This window comes from Meleagris gallopavo, chromosome 13 (assembly GCF_000146605.3).
Source record: "Meleagris gallopavo isolate NT-WF06-2002-E0010 breed Aviagen turkey brand Nicholas breeding stock chromosome 13, Turkey_5.1, whole genome shotgun sequence".
Classification (NCBI taxonomy): Eukaryota; Metazoa; Chordata; class Aves; order Galliformes; family Phasianidae; genus Meleagris; species Meleagris gallopavo.
The window spans coordinates 2,967,098-2,980,805 of NC_015023.2; the positions used below are offsets into that span (position 1 = coordinate 2,967,098).

At 40.2% G+C, this 13,708-nt stretch overlaps 1 long non-coding RNA gene across 1 annotated transcript; it reads left to right on the forward strand.

Annotated features, from left to right (window-relative positions):
* Window positions 1-4,714: 4,714 nt before the first annotated feature.
* On the forward strand, window positions 4,715-12,827 carry LOC116216189. Its single transcript, XR_004161170.1, has 3 exons — window positions 4,715-5,149; window positions 6,619-6,760; window positions 12,740-12,827. It is a non-coding gene; the product is annotated as an uncharacterized LOC116216189 (long non-coding RNA).
* The last annotated feature ends 881 nt before the right edge of the window (window positions 12,828-13,708 follow it).

Consider the following 13,708-nt stretch of genomic DNA (forward strand, 5'->3'; position numbering starts at 1 on the left):
ATCTTTATCCGCTCGCTCACTGTTCAGTTTTATTCTCGTGCTGTGTGAGCGCTGGCCAGGTGTCCAATATGAGGCATGTGCCACCCCTGTGCCCAGGCCTCCCCACCTCTCCTCATTCCCTTTTTCAGTTTTATTTTTGCCTTTTCTGAGGGCAGGCTGTGTGGAAGCCCCGTGTTCTCCCTCAGGCTGCTGCAGAGGCAGGCGGTGACAGAACTTTCCGAGACATCCTGAAAGTCAAAGGCCAACCCTCCCTATTGGGCAGGTGAATTAGGTTCAGTGCAGTCATTCCAAACGTACAACAAAGGCAATCTGTCCTCACATCTGAGCTCAGGAGGCTCTAAACCTGTTAGTACAGCACATCCCAGCCCAGCAGCTGTACCCTCAGGCAGGTTTTGGCCCACACGGAAGCTGATGGGAGTGAATGTAGTCACTGGCACATTTGGAGCGCAAAGTTGTTGCTGGGATGGAGCTTCTGCTGCCCCAAAAGCAAAGTATGGGCCTAACATCCCGGATCAGTGCCTGGCTTAACAGCTATCTGCAGGAGCCCTCCTTGGAGCAGTATTTGCTGTGCAGTCTGTCATAGTCACACTGATTCTGGGCTACTGACAAAATGAAGTTGAGTATGCTGAGTATCACTCAGAATATAACTATAACTTATGCAAATTGGAGACCAAAGGTACATCTAGCCCCATGGTTTTTCTGTAGCTGTGGCCAGCAGTGCATGTATAGGGCAGAACATAAGCACAGGGCAAACGTGCAGTGATATTTTGCCAGAATGCTCTGCCAGCCTCCAGTGATTTCCAGCCAGGGGTCTTGAGTTCTCACATACAGACGTGATCAAATTTAATTTTTCATTTCTCCATGTCTGTGGGTAGGAAGAAGTGAAGTGACTCCTGCAGGCAGATGTGCATATTGGAGACATCTGTATCATAGGGACAGTTGCCTCAAGAAGGGAAATATTAAAGGCAGTCAAATGTTTAGTGGCTGTTTATGTAGCGGTGACTGTAAGCTTAGGGGAACATATTTTTGCAGTTTGTCTGCAAGGGCTGACATTGCTGCCTGCACATTATTCACAAAGATTTGAGTGAAAAAATTTGATGAAAACGTTGAGTGAAACCACATCGCCTGTTAACCCCAGTTTGCAAGACTGCCCTTTCCTATTCCCTGACATGCTGCTTTGCAAAGTGTTGTGCTTTGACAGGCATGCACTGTGACAGTGTCATGCCTATATAATGTGATGTGATGCATGTGTCATGAAAGGATCTGCCAAAGTGTAAATCATCAGCTTTGAACTTTGGGGTCGGGGGGGAACTGTTTGGGATACTGCAGTCTGTGTAGTAGAAAGACAAGACATTCTCCGGTTATTACTTTGTTGGGATGAATTTTTCTTCATTTATAACTGATTTGCTGAAATGATTTGCGTTGCTTGTAGGAATGTTGTAAGATTTTTCATTGTCAGCTCTTACAACGTAAGCAGCGGCATTAAGTGTCATATTGAGAAGGAAGAGCCTTGCCCCCAACACGAGCACATCACCTTCTGACCTGTATTCATTCTGCCATTGATATTCACAGCTCAGACCTTTGTAGAGGTGAAACTGGTCTGGAACCTTAGGAATGGATATCCCATAGAGCATCACTTAAATGACAGAAAACACAACAGAGGGCAGTAGTGCAATTTAGATTCCTGTCATTTAGGACCTGTGCTGTTGTTCCATTCTCCAGTAACCCAGATTGTAATTATTTATAGCTGAATAGAAAAAATATTTACATTTTGAAAGCCTGTTTGTACTTCAGTTGGGAGTGAAAACCAAGGCTCTTCAAGGAAAGAGACGGATTAGCTAGAAAATAAAGGAGTTGTGTGCCCAACTCCTGCAAAATGGAGCCAACAGGCTGCAATCCAGGGAAATGTCTTTTATTCCTTATTGCAACAAGTCTTTTCTTTCCTTCAAGCAATTGTAGCTAGCCTAAGATCCTTAGAACTTACAAGGTTATTATTAATGTTAGTGAGGTAATCAAGAATTGATCTCACTGACATCAATGGCACCACTCACACTGACTGTGCTGCAGCAGGTTTTCATTCAGTAGATGATAACAAAGAATCTGACTCATAATAAAGGGAGGAAAAGATGAGTCAACCCAAGCTATGTGAGTAGAGTATTTCTTGTGTTATTAACAGTGCACTGGCATCAAAACAAGGTCTGCCCTTATCTGCTGTAGTATTTGTGCTTTTTCTTTACTTACACATGACTGAACACAATTAACCTTCATGTGATTCCTGCCAAAGCATGTGCTGAGCTCTCATTATTGTCAGTGGAAACTATTGAGCACTGAGTTTTTCTGAAAATCTCTAGATAATATTTTAACACAAGTATTTGAGAATTCTCATCTGAATAACATTTGTTATGACATAACTGTTGATTTGGTATTGTTTCTGGATGACTTTTTAAACAAATGTTTTTTTATTATACATGCTATCTACACAAAAATGCTGCTTTTCCTCCTATGGTAGCAAAATTTAATGGTAGAAGGTATGGTAATAGCAAATACAGCCTCTTGTACCTGTAATTTCATTTGATGCTTCTTCCTGAATAAACTTACTAGAACATCATAGCCTAGGAACAATTAATTATAGTTTCTCTAATTATTGATTTCAGTTAATGTAGGTTTTTGTGAAAAAAAGGTCCTATATGAACTAATCAATTAATTTTTCGTTCTGATTTTTGACAAATTATATGACTACATATCCTGCCTTCCTGTTAGAACGTTTGCTGTCAGTAACAAAACAATTTCCAAACCACATTGAAGTCAGTTCTGTTTGGCCAGCCCTAAGAGGCTGTTTTTTTCAGTACTACACCTTCTTTTTGTTGTGCATTTTCCCCTTAATTAACATTTTAATTTGCATTTTCATGCAGAACAGAATTAATCACCAAAATAAATATGTTTTCCCCTTTGAAATGGGCTATGCTCTTTCACTGAGTGCTTCTCGTGGTTATTTGGTTTGTCTTTATATAATAGCTGTGCTTTATCTTAATTGAGCAGCATACTCATAACCCATTATTTCCATAACTTTTAAGCAGCCAAAATCCAATTTTTACAGTGCTATCTATATTATTTGCATTCTAAAATTATTGCTTTTTTTTTCTTAATAGAATGTCTTTTAAAGTGTAGGAACTGTGTGTCCTTAACCACAATAACTGCAAATGTATCTATGATGAAGGTTGGGATTCTGCAGTCTGTACAGCTGCCATTATCACATGACATCCTTTTCTGTAGGCTGAGGAAACATATCCCAGGTATTTGTAGCTAATTCCTTTTGGCCATGGCCAAAATCTGCCTCTGTTCTAGGATGGTGAGAGGAAAGTGACCTTCGTGTGCACATTCCATGTTCTTTCCACAAGGCCAAGTGCTGTTCCTTCTGGCAGTCTGACTGCGCTCTGTGGGAATGTAACTGGGAAGATTGTGGGAGAATGAATGAATTAGTAACTGCAAAGGCAAATGTGGAATGAGCAGAGCCAAGAGCTACCATGAGTTAAACAGTGCAAGTAAGACCCATACCATTATAACCTGATGCAGTGGTCCAAATTCAGTTCAATAATAAAAATAAGAGGAGGATTCAGTCATTTCTTTTAATACCAGCTTGTTGAATCTCTGATTCAATCATTTCCAAATGATTTCACATAAATTGATTACACAGTTGCTGCTGGTTTCTGTATTTCAGCAACTTTGAACATGGGGCCCTCAGGAGAGTTTAAAAATAGATTTGGGGCTGTCTTGGCACCAGTGGCTTTAGGCCTGCCTGACACTGATCAGAGCTAAATTGCCTGCAGAGCTCTCGGCTGGTACTGTGCAATCTGAAATCTATCCAAGCCTTTGCTCTGTCTCTGTTCTCCCTGTAAAGAACTTGAGGAAGATCATTCACTAATGGCTGCTGGAGTGACAGTGCTTTGAAGAAAAGAGCATACTTTATTCAGTAAATACAAGTATTTCTGAAATTAAATTACACTACGGTTATATTGAGAATCTGAATGCTTGCACATCAAGATTTGTGTTTCACTAATGTTATTTGCATTACCTTTTTGTCCCCTGAACTCTGGGCATTACAGAATACCTATAGAGAGCCCTTCTGTACTGGAATGCATTGAGTAAATTGCCCACAGACCCATCTAGAATTGTGCTGAGCTAAATGTGGGCACTGCAGTGAGTAATTGTAATTGTTTTCAACTGGGATTACTCTACTTTCAATAAGTCTATAGACATGAGATAAAATATTTAAAATCCCTTGGCAGTTAAATATTTGCCAGTGGGCCTCACTTTGGAGAAATGGGAAAGCTCTGTGATTCATATGTCCATGTTGTTACAGTCAATGGGCACTGCTTTGCCATTACGTTCAGTGAATGTAGGGTTGAGGACAAATGTGCTAATCACAGAGCACCAGAGTTCTTGCAGTAAGGGAAACGAGAAGAATTGAATTCACAATTGCTACACCTCCGGCTGCGTAAATGGATCGGTGCTGTATTGTGTAATGAAATAATGTTATTAAGTACTGGCTCTTTGGATTACTATTTCTTTAGCATAGCACCATTTTATGGGCATAAACAGTACTTTTTATAGTTAGAGTAAAAGAGCATTGCTTAAGTAAGATAAATAAACAATTATTGTAATTAATTTCACTTTAGACAATTGACAAGTTACTGTAACAGAATGATACTATAAGTCATAGGTTTGTTTTCCTGACTTGCCTGCTATTTGTATGTGAGCTGCTATGTTTTTAGTACACAACAGCATAGGCATGAATGCATACAAATATTTTTGTTCATTTGTTCCAAGACGGTCTGTGAAAAATGGTAGATTCCTAAAAGCTAATTACAGTGAGCTTCCAAAGCAACTGGTTTGTTGAGTTACTAACTGAAAAATCAACACAACCTGTCTATAAATGATTCTGAAAAGCACAAATATAAATGCAAGTATCAATAAATACTAATTCTTTTATTGAAGTACTTTTTAAAACTGGTTTAATCTTCACAGTGCCTCCCCAGACGCTGGCACAACAAAGAGTGTGTTGCCATGGGAAGAAGTGCTATAATGAGGAATATTTGAGCACTGATAGCTGGAAATGCATGTAATGCTGGATCTCTTGGCAGTTTCTGTGGTATGTATATTGCATTACTCTGAACATCTGTACAAAGATCAAAGGATATTTGTGTTACTTACTTTTGATTTAGAATTTCTGACTCTGCAGGTTCTGTCTACCTGCTTGACTGCTTTTTGTTGTAGTGAATTCATAAACATGTAAAATATAAATATAGAGAGACCTCTCTATAAACTTTTCTTTCCTTGTTGCTTGTTGCAGCTGCTACTCTAGATACTGGTGAGTGTTTTTGTAAGTTGATCTATTGTACATTTTCCAATTTTATTTCCTTATTTTTCAATAATTTAGTTGGCTTATCTATCTAGCACCTTCGTCTCCCACTCAATTAAGGGAATAACCAGAATGATTTGACAGCCACGTAACTATCCTGGGAAGGGATGACATCTCTGGGCAGCAGTGCACACAGCCATGCTACTGTTGCCCTCGAGGATAAATAAACAAATGTCAGCTCAGGGGAGTACCATTGATCCTGCGTGTGGAGTTGATGTGTATGAAAGAGGATCTTGGATGACTACCTTCAGAAAAAGGGACTTACAAGGACCAGAATTTTCTTTTATTTTTCTTGACTTTATTTCTCAGTTTTTGACAAATATTTTACTCATCTGGCATCATATTTCCCTATTATGCTGTACTGTAACAATGCATACAGTTGTGTAGTCCAGATCTCAAATCATATGAAAGATTTATCAAATATCTCATGAAAGTCTTGTGAAAACAAATACCCGTGTTCTCATAAAATAGTTTCAATCTCTAAATTGCCAGATACCTTTTTTGGTTTTAATTCTCTCCGAGCACATTTTTAGACTCTGTGCATATGAATTTACAGAACTGCTATCTGGTTCATTCAGCTGCTTTCTTACAATGTGGTTATTATACAATTGTTGCAATTATTTTTTCCTTCACATTCTTCAGCTCATTTACCACAAGCTCTTCTTTATTCACATGCCTTGGTTAGAATGTACAACTGGCAGCTATAGCTGTGCTGTGCGTAATCAGTCACAGTTAAAAGCTACATTGGATTATTTGGGTCTTTTTATTTAAGAAAATCCGACTTCCCATGTTTTTATGCTTCATTGAAGGATGAAGCAGCTTTGATTCTTCTGGAAATCTGACACTTAGTTTTGCTCCATGGCTTATTCCTATTCTCTGTTCTTTGTTTTCTCAGCCCTTTCAGTACTGTGGTCTGAATTAGCATGTTCATTTGTCGTCGTGTTATTCATTTTTATGTTATTCATTACACAATGAATTCACTAGCACACTTCAGACAGCTTTAATGTGTTTGAGGTTTTGTACGCAGCCTAACACTGAAAACTAGCCTAGGCAACAAGGAATAGAGATAAAATTGTCACACGTTCAGGGCAGATATGATTTCCTGTCTGTGTCTACCAACCCCCTATCCCTGACCACATGCTTTCAGTTTTTATTTGGGACACTGAGTGTTTATACTATACTACTTCTTGTTCCTGCAGTTAATGGTTACATCACTGAGGTGCCAGAGAGGAGCATTCATTTATTCACAGCAACACAGCAAATATTCCAGAGTTTTCTATCACGGGAGCATACCTCATGACTTGTAGCTGTGGAATCAACATGTCCTGCATCTTCTTAACTGTAAGTACTGGCACACAGTCTGCAGAATGATCTCACATTCACACCTAAGTGCGTGCTGGCATTTCTGTCCCCTTAAGCTTTAAATTGCTTTTACTTTTAGCAAAATTAGCTGACAGACTTGTCCTGATGAGCCAGTATAGTGACATCCTCATATCCCTGTTAATATATTATATGTACTACGAATCTGGCTGTATGATCCCTGTGACAAATTGAGAGAACTTTCTAGGTGAGTTCATGCGTTCCTTAACATCCTTTTTCGTTCTTTCTGTGGAACTGCCTCACTGATGCACAGCTCCAAATTTTGCTGTGTTACCCATCTATGCCTGTTAAGAAGAGCTTTGCAATCATTTGGGAAATAAGCTGTAATTTGCTCTTTTATGAACCCAAAAATCACTGTGCTATGAATATGTATTAAGAAGTTATAAACAAATGTGAAAGAACTGTTAGTAATAAATGACTTTAGATACTTCCAAGGACATGCTTGTAGTATAAAATCTTTAAGACTCTTTAAACTATGTGGGGTGTTACAGTGAATAAGAAATGCGCTTTGTGCAGCGTGGGTCTAGCAAAACATTACACACGGAAACATGCCACTAGCAATGTAGAAAATATAACTGCAGTAGACAAATAAAGAAAAAGGAGCAATGAATCGGTGTTAGGTACAATTCCTGGAAAAGCTAGAACACAAGTATGTTCCCTAAGATGAAGTTTAGCATCTAAAGAAGTATTTGGGTCAAGCTTCCATGAAAAAGAACAGCCACAGTAGTTAATTTTTAGGCATCAGAAATACAAAGTACTTTTTGAAAAACAAAAACAAAACCAAAACAAAACAGCAGACAATATTATTTAGTTATCAGTAAGGTGTGAAGAATGTGGTTGTCCTTAGCTTGTTGCGCTTTTCCTGCTGAGCTGGTAGTTGAATACAAGTAAAATGGCAGCCTGTAGTAAGCATAGAGGGTAGCATGGAGCATTGTTCAGTTCAGTTGACAGTGAATTTGCTGCAGTACTCAGAGTGCATTTCAGTGATGTCCCCTGGCATTCACAGGTGGCGTGGTAGAGCACCAGCTCTTAGTCCTTGCTGCACCTCTCCTCACCTGTCGGCCTGCTGAGCCTTGTGCTCTGTCTGATGGGTACCAGGCCTGGATCTTTGCGCAAGTTTCCCAGTCACAGGAAGGGATGGAAGACAGCTCTAAATATTACCAGTGTTTCCAACCAATGGGTAGTGTTACACCAGAGGGCACTTGCCAGGCTGGCAGTGGGAACGCTATGGGCGAGTTGCTCTTCAGCCTCATCACCTGAGTTGTGTTGTTTTCAGCCCTCCTTCACCCAATACAGAAGTCAGGGGCTGAACTCATTTAAAGGTGCCTCTTCAGTTCTAATTTTGTTTTGCTTTTCCACATATGCTGTATTTTACATATGCCTGATGCATGCAACACCTTTTTTAAATGTCCATTCTTTTTTTAAATCATTATTTAAATGAAACTGGCGACTGCCAGCACTGCTGAGTAACCTCATATGGCTATTTTCATCTACTCTGATAACAGCATGCATACAAAGCCAAGAAAGTATTTGTACTTTTGCTAGAAGGTGGTTAATAATGCACATTCACTGTGTTCATCCTGTGACAGAGTTTTCACGTTTCCGATTCCAAGCTGTTTGATCTCCCACTTAAATTCTAAAATAAGTTTATAGTAACTTATGCAGCCAGTGCATGTTTGGCTAAGAATGTATTGATAGTTTGGGAGACTGTGACATTTTCTTCTGTAGGAAGTAGGTAAAATAAACATAACTTTAGGTTTGGCAGGGTTTTATGTAGATGACTGATAACAGAAATCATAAACCATGACAAGGTTTTACTGATCCTACCATTTCCCTGAATTGTGAAGAGAAATCTGAAAGCATTTGTACATCTGAAATGTGATTCAGCTGTATCTTGGCATTGCTCTTTTGTCATTTATAAGCAGAAGAAACTTGCTTCTGAGTTATTTCAGCCCTCATTCACTAAAGATTTTGTACGTCAAGAATAGTAAATCCTTTAATGATTCTAGCTACCACAGAGTAAGCCCTATCACAACTTCAGCATAAAAGGATTTATTATAAACTGAATTAAATTGTCCAAACTCGGTTCATCAATAGATGAAGGAACAGCCAGAAGAAAGGAATCAATTTAGCATCTTAGTTGTTCAGTGGATTTACCATTGGTGCATAGTTCTTTCCAGTACATGGTAAGAACTAGCATCACTGCAGCCTGAATCAATCCATATATAGTTATTAAATGGGAAGTCACCAAGGGGGGTAGGAGGTGTGGTGTTGAAACAGCCTCTTTCTGTGGAGTCATGAGTGAAATAAATTTGGAGGAACTGGTGCTGCTAAGCTGCTTAACGGCTGTGCAGTGGGACTGGGAAACGGCTGAAGGATCCAGGAGCTGGGGCTGCAGTGTGCTGCAGGCACCACCACAGCTGGTTGGCAGGTGACAGCCTACTACCTTGTGAAACAATGTACATAATTGCTGGCATGAAGCACTGCCATGAGATTATACATTTGAAACTGAATCATGATGAAAATATTTAAAGGCAGAAAGAAGAGAGAAATGAAACAGTGCTGCTTTTGGCCTGGCTTTCTCTATTGTTCAGAATGTTCAGACATGCTGTGCAGTGGAACTTATTTGTAAAGTGCAGTTTAACAATTTTGATAAAAAACTCTGATAAGCTTCCTTAAGTTATTTCCACAAAGATTAGAAATGAAGACAATTCTGATCCTCTTCTGTAATTATTCTCTGTGATTCAAAACTCTGATCTCAATAACACTGTTCAATAATCAGGAGTCCTAACTTATGTACGTAATGGAGCAGGTTATGTGGGCCTTTCAGTTTTGTTAAGAGACTTAAGTTATAAGTATAAAAAATGAAGATGCAATTAATACTGCCTTGATAATAGTTACAAAGGATGGCCCTTTCAAGAGAAAATTATTCTATTTTTCAATTGCTACTTGTATCAAGCAAACCAGATTATAAATACAAGCTTTTATTGAACATCATAGTGTCACAGAGGAATATCACAACTTTGCATTTTCTTTGGAAAAACCTGCACATTGGAGACCTTATTATAGTATTTTTCCATCAAATACCTGGATTCACTTTCCTGTCATACCAAGTTGCTTATATATATTCCTGTCACATTTAATAAAACAGATGTGAATTACAATGGCTTTCTTCAGTTCTTCATAGAATACATGCATAACAAGTTCCTAAGGAAGACTAAGGAAAACAGCTCCCTCTGAAGTTTAGTAATGATCTGTAATAGATCAAGACAGGAGTAGTGTTAAGGTCAGTGCAAAAGTACCCTTGAGAATTTTCTTCCCTTTCAGGGAGAGTGTTGTCACTAAATGTAAACCTTACTAAATCCAGCCAGAAAGCACTGTGTGGTGGTGCAATATGAACTCTTTTAAAAAGTAAAGCCAGCAGTAAACTATGTGAGATTGAAACAAATTATGTATGTCACTGAACTTAATATTTTCTAGCTGACTTTTCTTTAATGCCGGATTTCAAAAGAGAACAGAGATGATGAAAACATACAGGATTTCAGGCTTTCTGTACTTGCTGCCTCTCCTTTGAAACTGAGTTATGGTGGAGAAGAGATAAAAACAACAAACTTGTGGAACAGGTAATACTGGGATCATAGTTTAAAGAAATCTCAACCAAACTAATACAATTCAAGGGTTGTTTAAAAAAGAAGCATAAATGTTTATGAACTACAAAAATCAGATGCAGATGGAAGTGACATGAAATATGAAGTAAAAGTGCATGCAGTCAGTCTGGGACAGATTACTCACGTGAACAGGATAAGATCTCAAGTTCTTTTGACGTTTTTAGTACTAATATCAATGAAATCCATAATCTTTAGTCAACACTGTTATATCATTTTAGGATGTCTTCATCTTTACTATATATTTAAAAATATCCCTTGATTGTACCTCCTAAAATGTTATCAGAACTTTGTTTTGGTGGTGTTAACAACATGATTTTTTTTTATGATCCAATTCTGTTAAAAGCATTAAAATGAATGAACGTGCCTATAGCTTCAGCACACATAATGTGTGACTTCTAGTAATGAAAGTTCCTTGCAGCCTCCTCCATACCACGTGTTCTGACACTGAGTATGAAGGCTTTCAGCTTGCTGTGGTTAGCTTTGTGCAACTACTTAAGAGTAATTTTAAAATGCAATCTATAAATTATCCTGAATAAGTTCTAGTGATCACATTTTCAAGATGTTTGTGTGGGTGTTGTGGTGTGATTGTGAGTTCTGTGATGACAGTAAATACAGGAGCACGGGAATATGGCATTTCATATGTACTTGTACATACATTCCTGTGAAAACAAACTCAAAATTAGGACTCAGAATTTGAAGTTAGTCTTACACAAATGGCAAGAATAATTCTTAAACTGAGCGGGTTTATTTTATCTTAACAAGTTTCTGGCATGGATAAAAAAGAAGGTCCGTGTGACTTTGCTCTCAGTCCTATGTAGCCTGCTGTTTCAGTGATAGGTGAGGATCTTATTGAAGGGAAATGAGAGATACACTTTACTCATAATTATCATAAAAAGGGTTAATGTAGAATGTAGAGGTGACTAGATATGTTATTTTATTACAATAATAGACTTACTAAGGAAGAACTCTTTTATGACACATTCCATTATTGCTGTTTCAAACCCATAATTTCAAGATTACTGCTCAGAAACCCAGACAGAAGTGATTTTACAATCATCAGCCCATTAAAGGTTTAAGAATTGTCTGGCTAGATTAGAAAGAATTTAGTTGTGGAAAATGTTGTGTGATTTATTATGCTCCTTAAGAAGTGCACAGCCACGTGCTGGTAGGGCTGGGTGAGCGGGCAGAAGGGCCACAGGTCCTCCCATGCTGCGTGTGGGGCCTTCTCACCTCCTGACAAACCTGGTTTGCATTGATCTGCTTATTATTTCTGCATCTTTAGCATAGTAGGCGTATTTGTTTTAACATTCAGTTCTCTCATCCCAAGTAGACAAGACGTGGTACTATTGATCCTCGGGCCAGTCATCCATTAGGCATCCATTAAGATCCAGAGTGATAGACAAATGTGAATTACAATTACAATAATTCCATCAAAGAGCTGCTGAGATAAAGCACAAGTCTGTAGCTCAGCGAGGATAAGGATCAGCCGAACCCCCGAGATATTGCTGCAGCCACACTTTATATTGCTGAAATAAAAAGGTCTAAAGCAATCTCTCAGTGTGCCGAGAGACGTCCTTTGGTGAACTCCGGTGCTTTCAGGCATTAAGCCCTCAGCCCTCTCTTTCACCACTCTGCCAGAGTTCTTCACTATCAAATAAGAATCAGCAAAAGGGAACCTGAGTCTGTGCTTTGACTTTAATGTGCTCTCTGCAGCCAACACGATGCGCTTCCCAGACTCCAGGACGGAGCTGTCACCACCAATGCCCTGAAGTAGTTTCTGTCTGGCCCAGCGATTTCCCATCCGCCGCCGCCTTCTTTCTCTTCCTTATCTGGTGTTTCCTTTTCCATTTTTTAATTTAGTCTTTTTCTTTCTTTCCCTGGCCAAAACTTTCTGCTGAGTGGATTAATTTTAAGCACGATAACAGTGCCATGAGAGAAGCTCTGTGGAGCGGTTTTATTGTAGACATGTTTGAAGGTATTTGTTTAACTGAGATATGTGTTTAAAATCACACTCATGAGCTTAGGGGCAAATGGAAAACCTGGAAAAACCAGAGTTCTAATTAATAATTTTAAACTGTATGGCACCCTAGCAAATTAAATACGCTTTTCTCTTCTCTTCTAATCACAACACCAGATGTTTAGGTTTGTGCAGCTGTTACCTAGGTGAGGCATGCACAGCAACAAATACCTGAGATGTTCACTGAGCGCACAGCTATGTCCCAGTGTCCCGTTCCCTCTCACAATGCCTATTGCTTTTTGTGTTCCTCCTCAGCCTGCTGTGCTTCTGACACACCTGCTGCCATGGCCTATGGGTGCCTGCTGGGCCAGAGGCAGCCACGTACCTGCATCGGTGCTGCTGTCACCCTATGGCTCCTGCACTGCCAGAGGCTCCTTCAGGCACCGCCAGTTCAGGTAGGCCTTAATGTTGAATGGGCAGCCCCAAAGGATGAGTTTCACTTAGAAACTGCATTCTTGTAGTGAGAAACGGAGTACAGTAATGGATGTTATTGATTGGTCTGTGATGTTGTCCATACCGATCGGTATTTAATATTGATCGGAGAGTCTCTGCTGTAGACAGTATCCCCACAGACACGTCTGCTGTCTCTTGTGTCATCCTTACATTCTGTGTCTGTATGCCGTTTTTATAAAGCACCTAGGGAAATGTCACTGTGAGTGCAGTGACCCTCCTGCAGGGCTTCACCTGGCAGGTGACGCGGTGCCTGGCGGCAGGGCCCTCATTGGAGCAGGGCAGGGATGGTGCTGCCGGCAAGGTGCAGGCGGTTGTGCTTTCGAGGGAGCAGCTCTTTGTGGAGCGAGGAGTTGTTAATGAGGCGCTTGGAGAACAAGGGAAGGGCAAGGTGGAGTTGGTACATAGCAGGAAGTCTTCACCCGAATGAAATTCTTCCATCTTTCGTTATTTTTATGTTTATCACCTTTAGGTTCCGGCTCATTTTGTTCTACTGCTGCTCGGTGTAAACCTCCGCGGTGGCTTTGTCCCGTGGCACTGCGCAGGGCTCACAGCGCTTAGCGGTGCGCGCCGGGAGCAGCCCGCACTGTGACCGGGGGATGCCGCCGTCCCACCGCGGGGAGCAGCGAGCACCGGCACGCAGCGCTCCGGAGGAGCTTCCCGGGTACGGCCGCTGCCGCCTCCCCGCCCCGTTTAAAAGCCATACCGCGTTTCCTTTGGGCGAACCGCGGCGGAGACAAATCCGGCACCGCTCTCTCACGCCCCTGCTGCAGC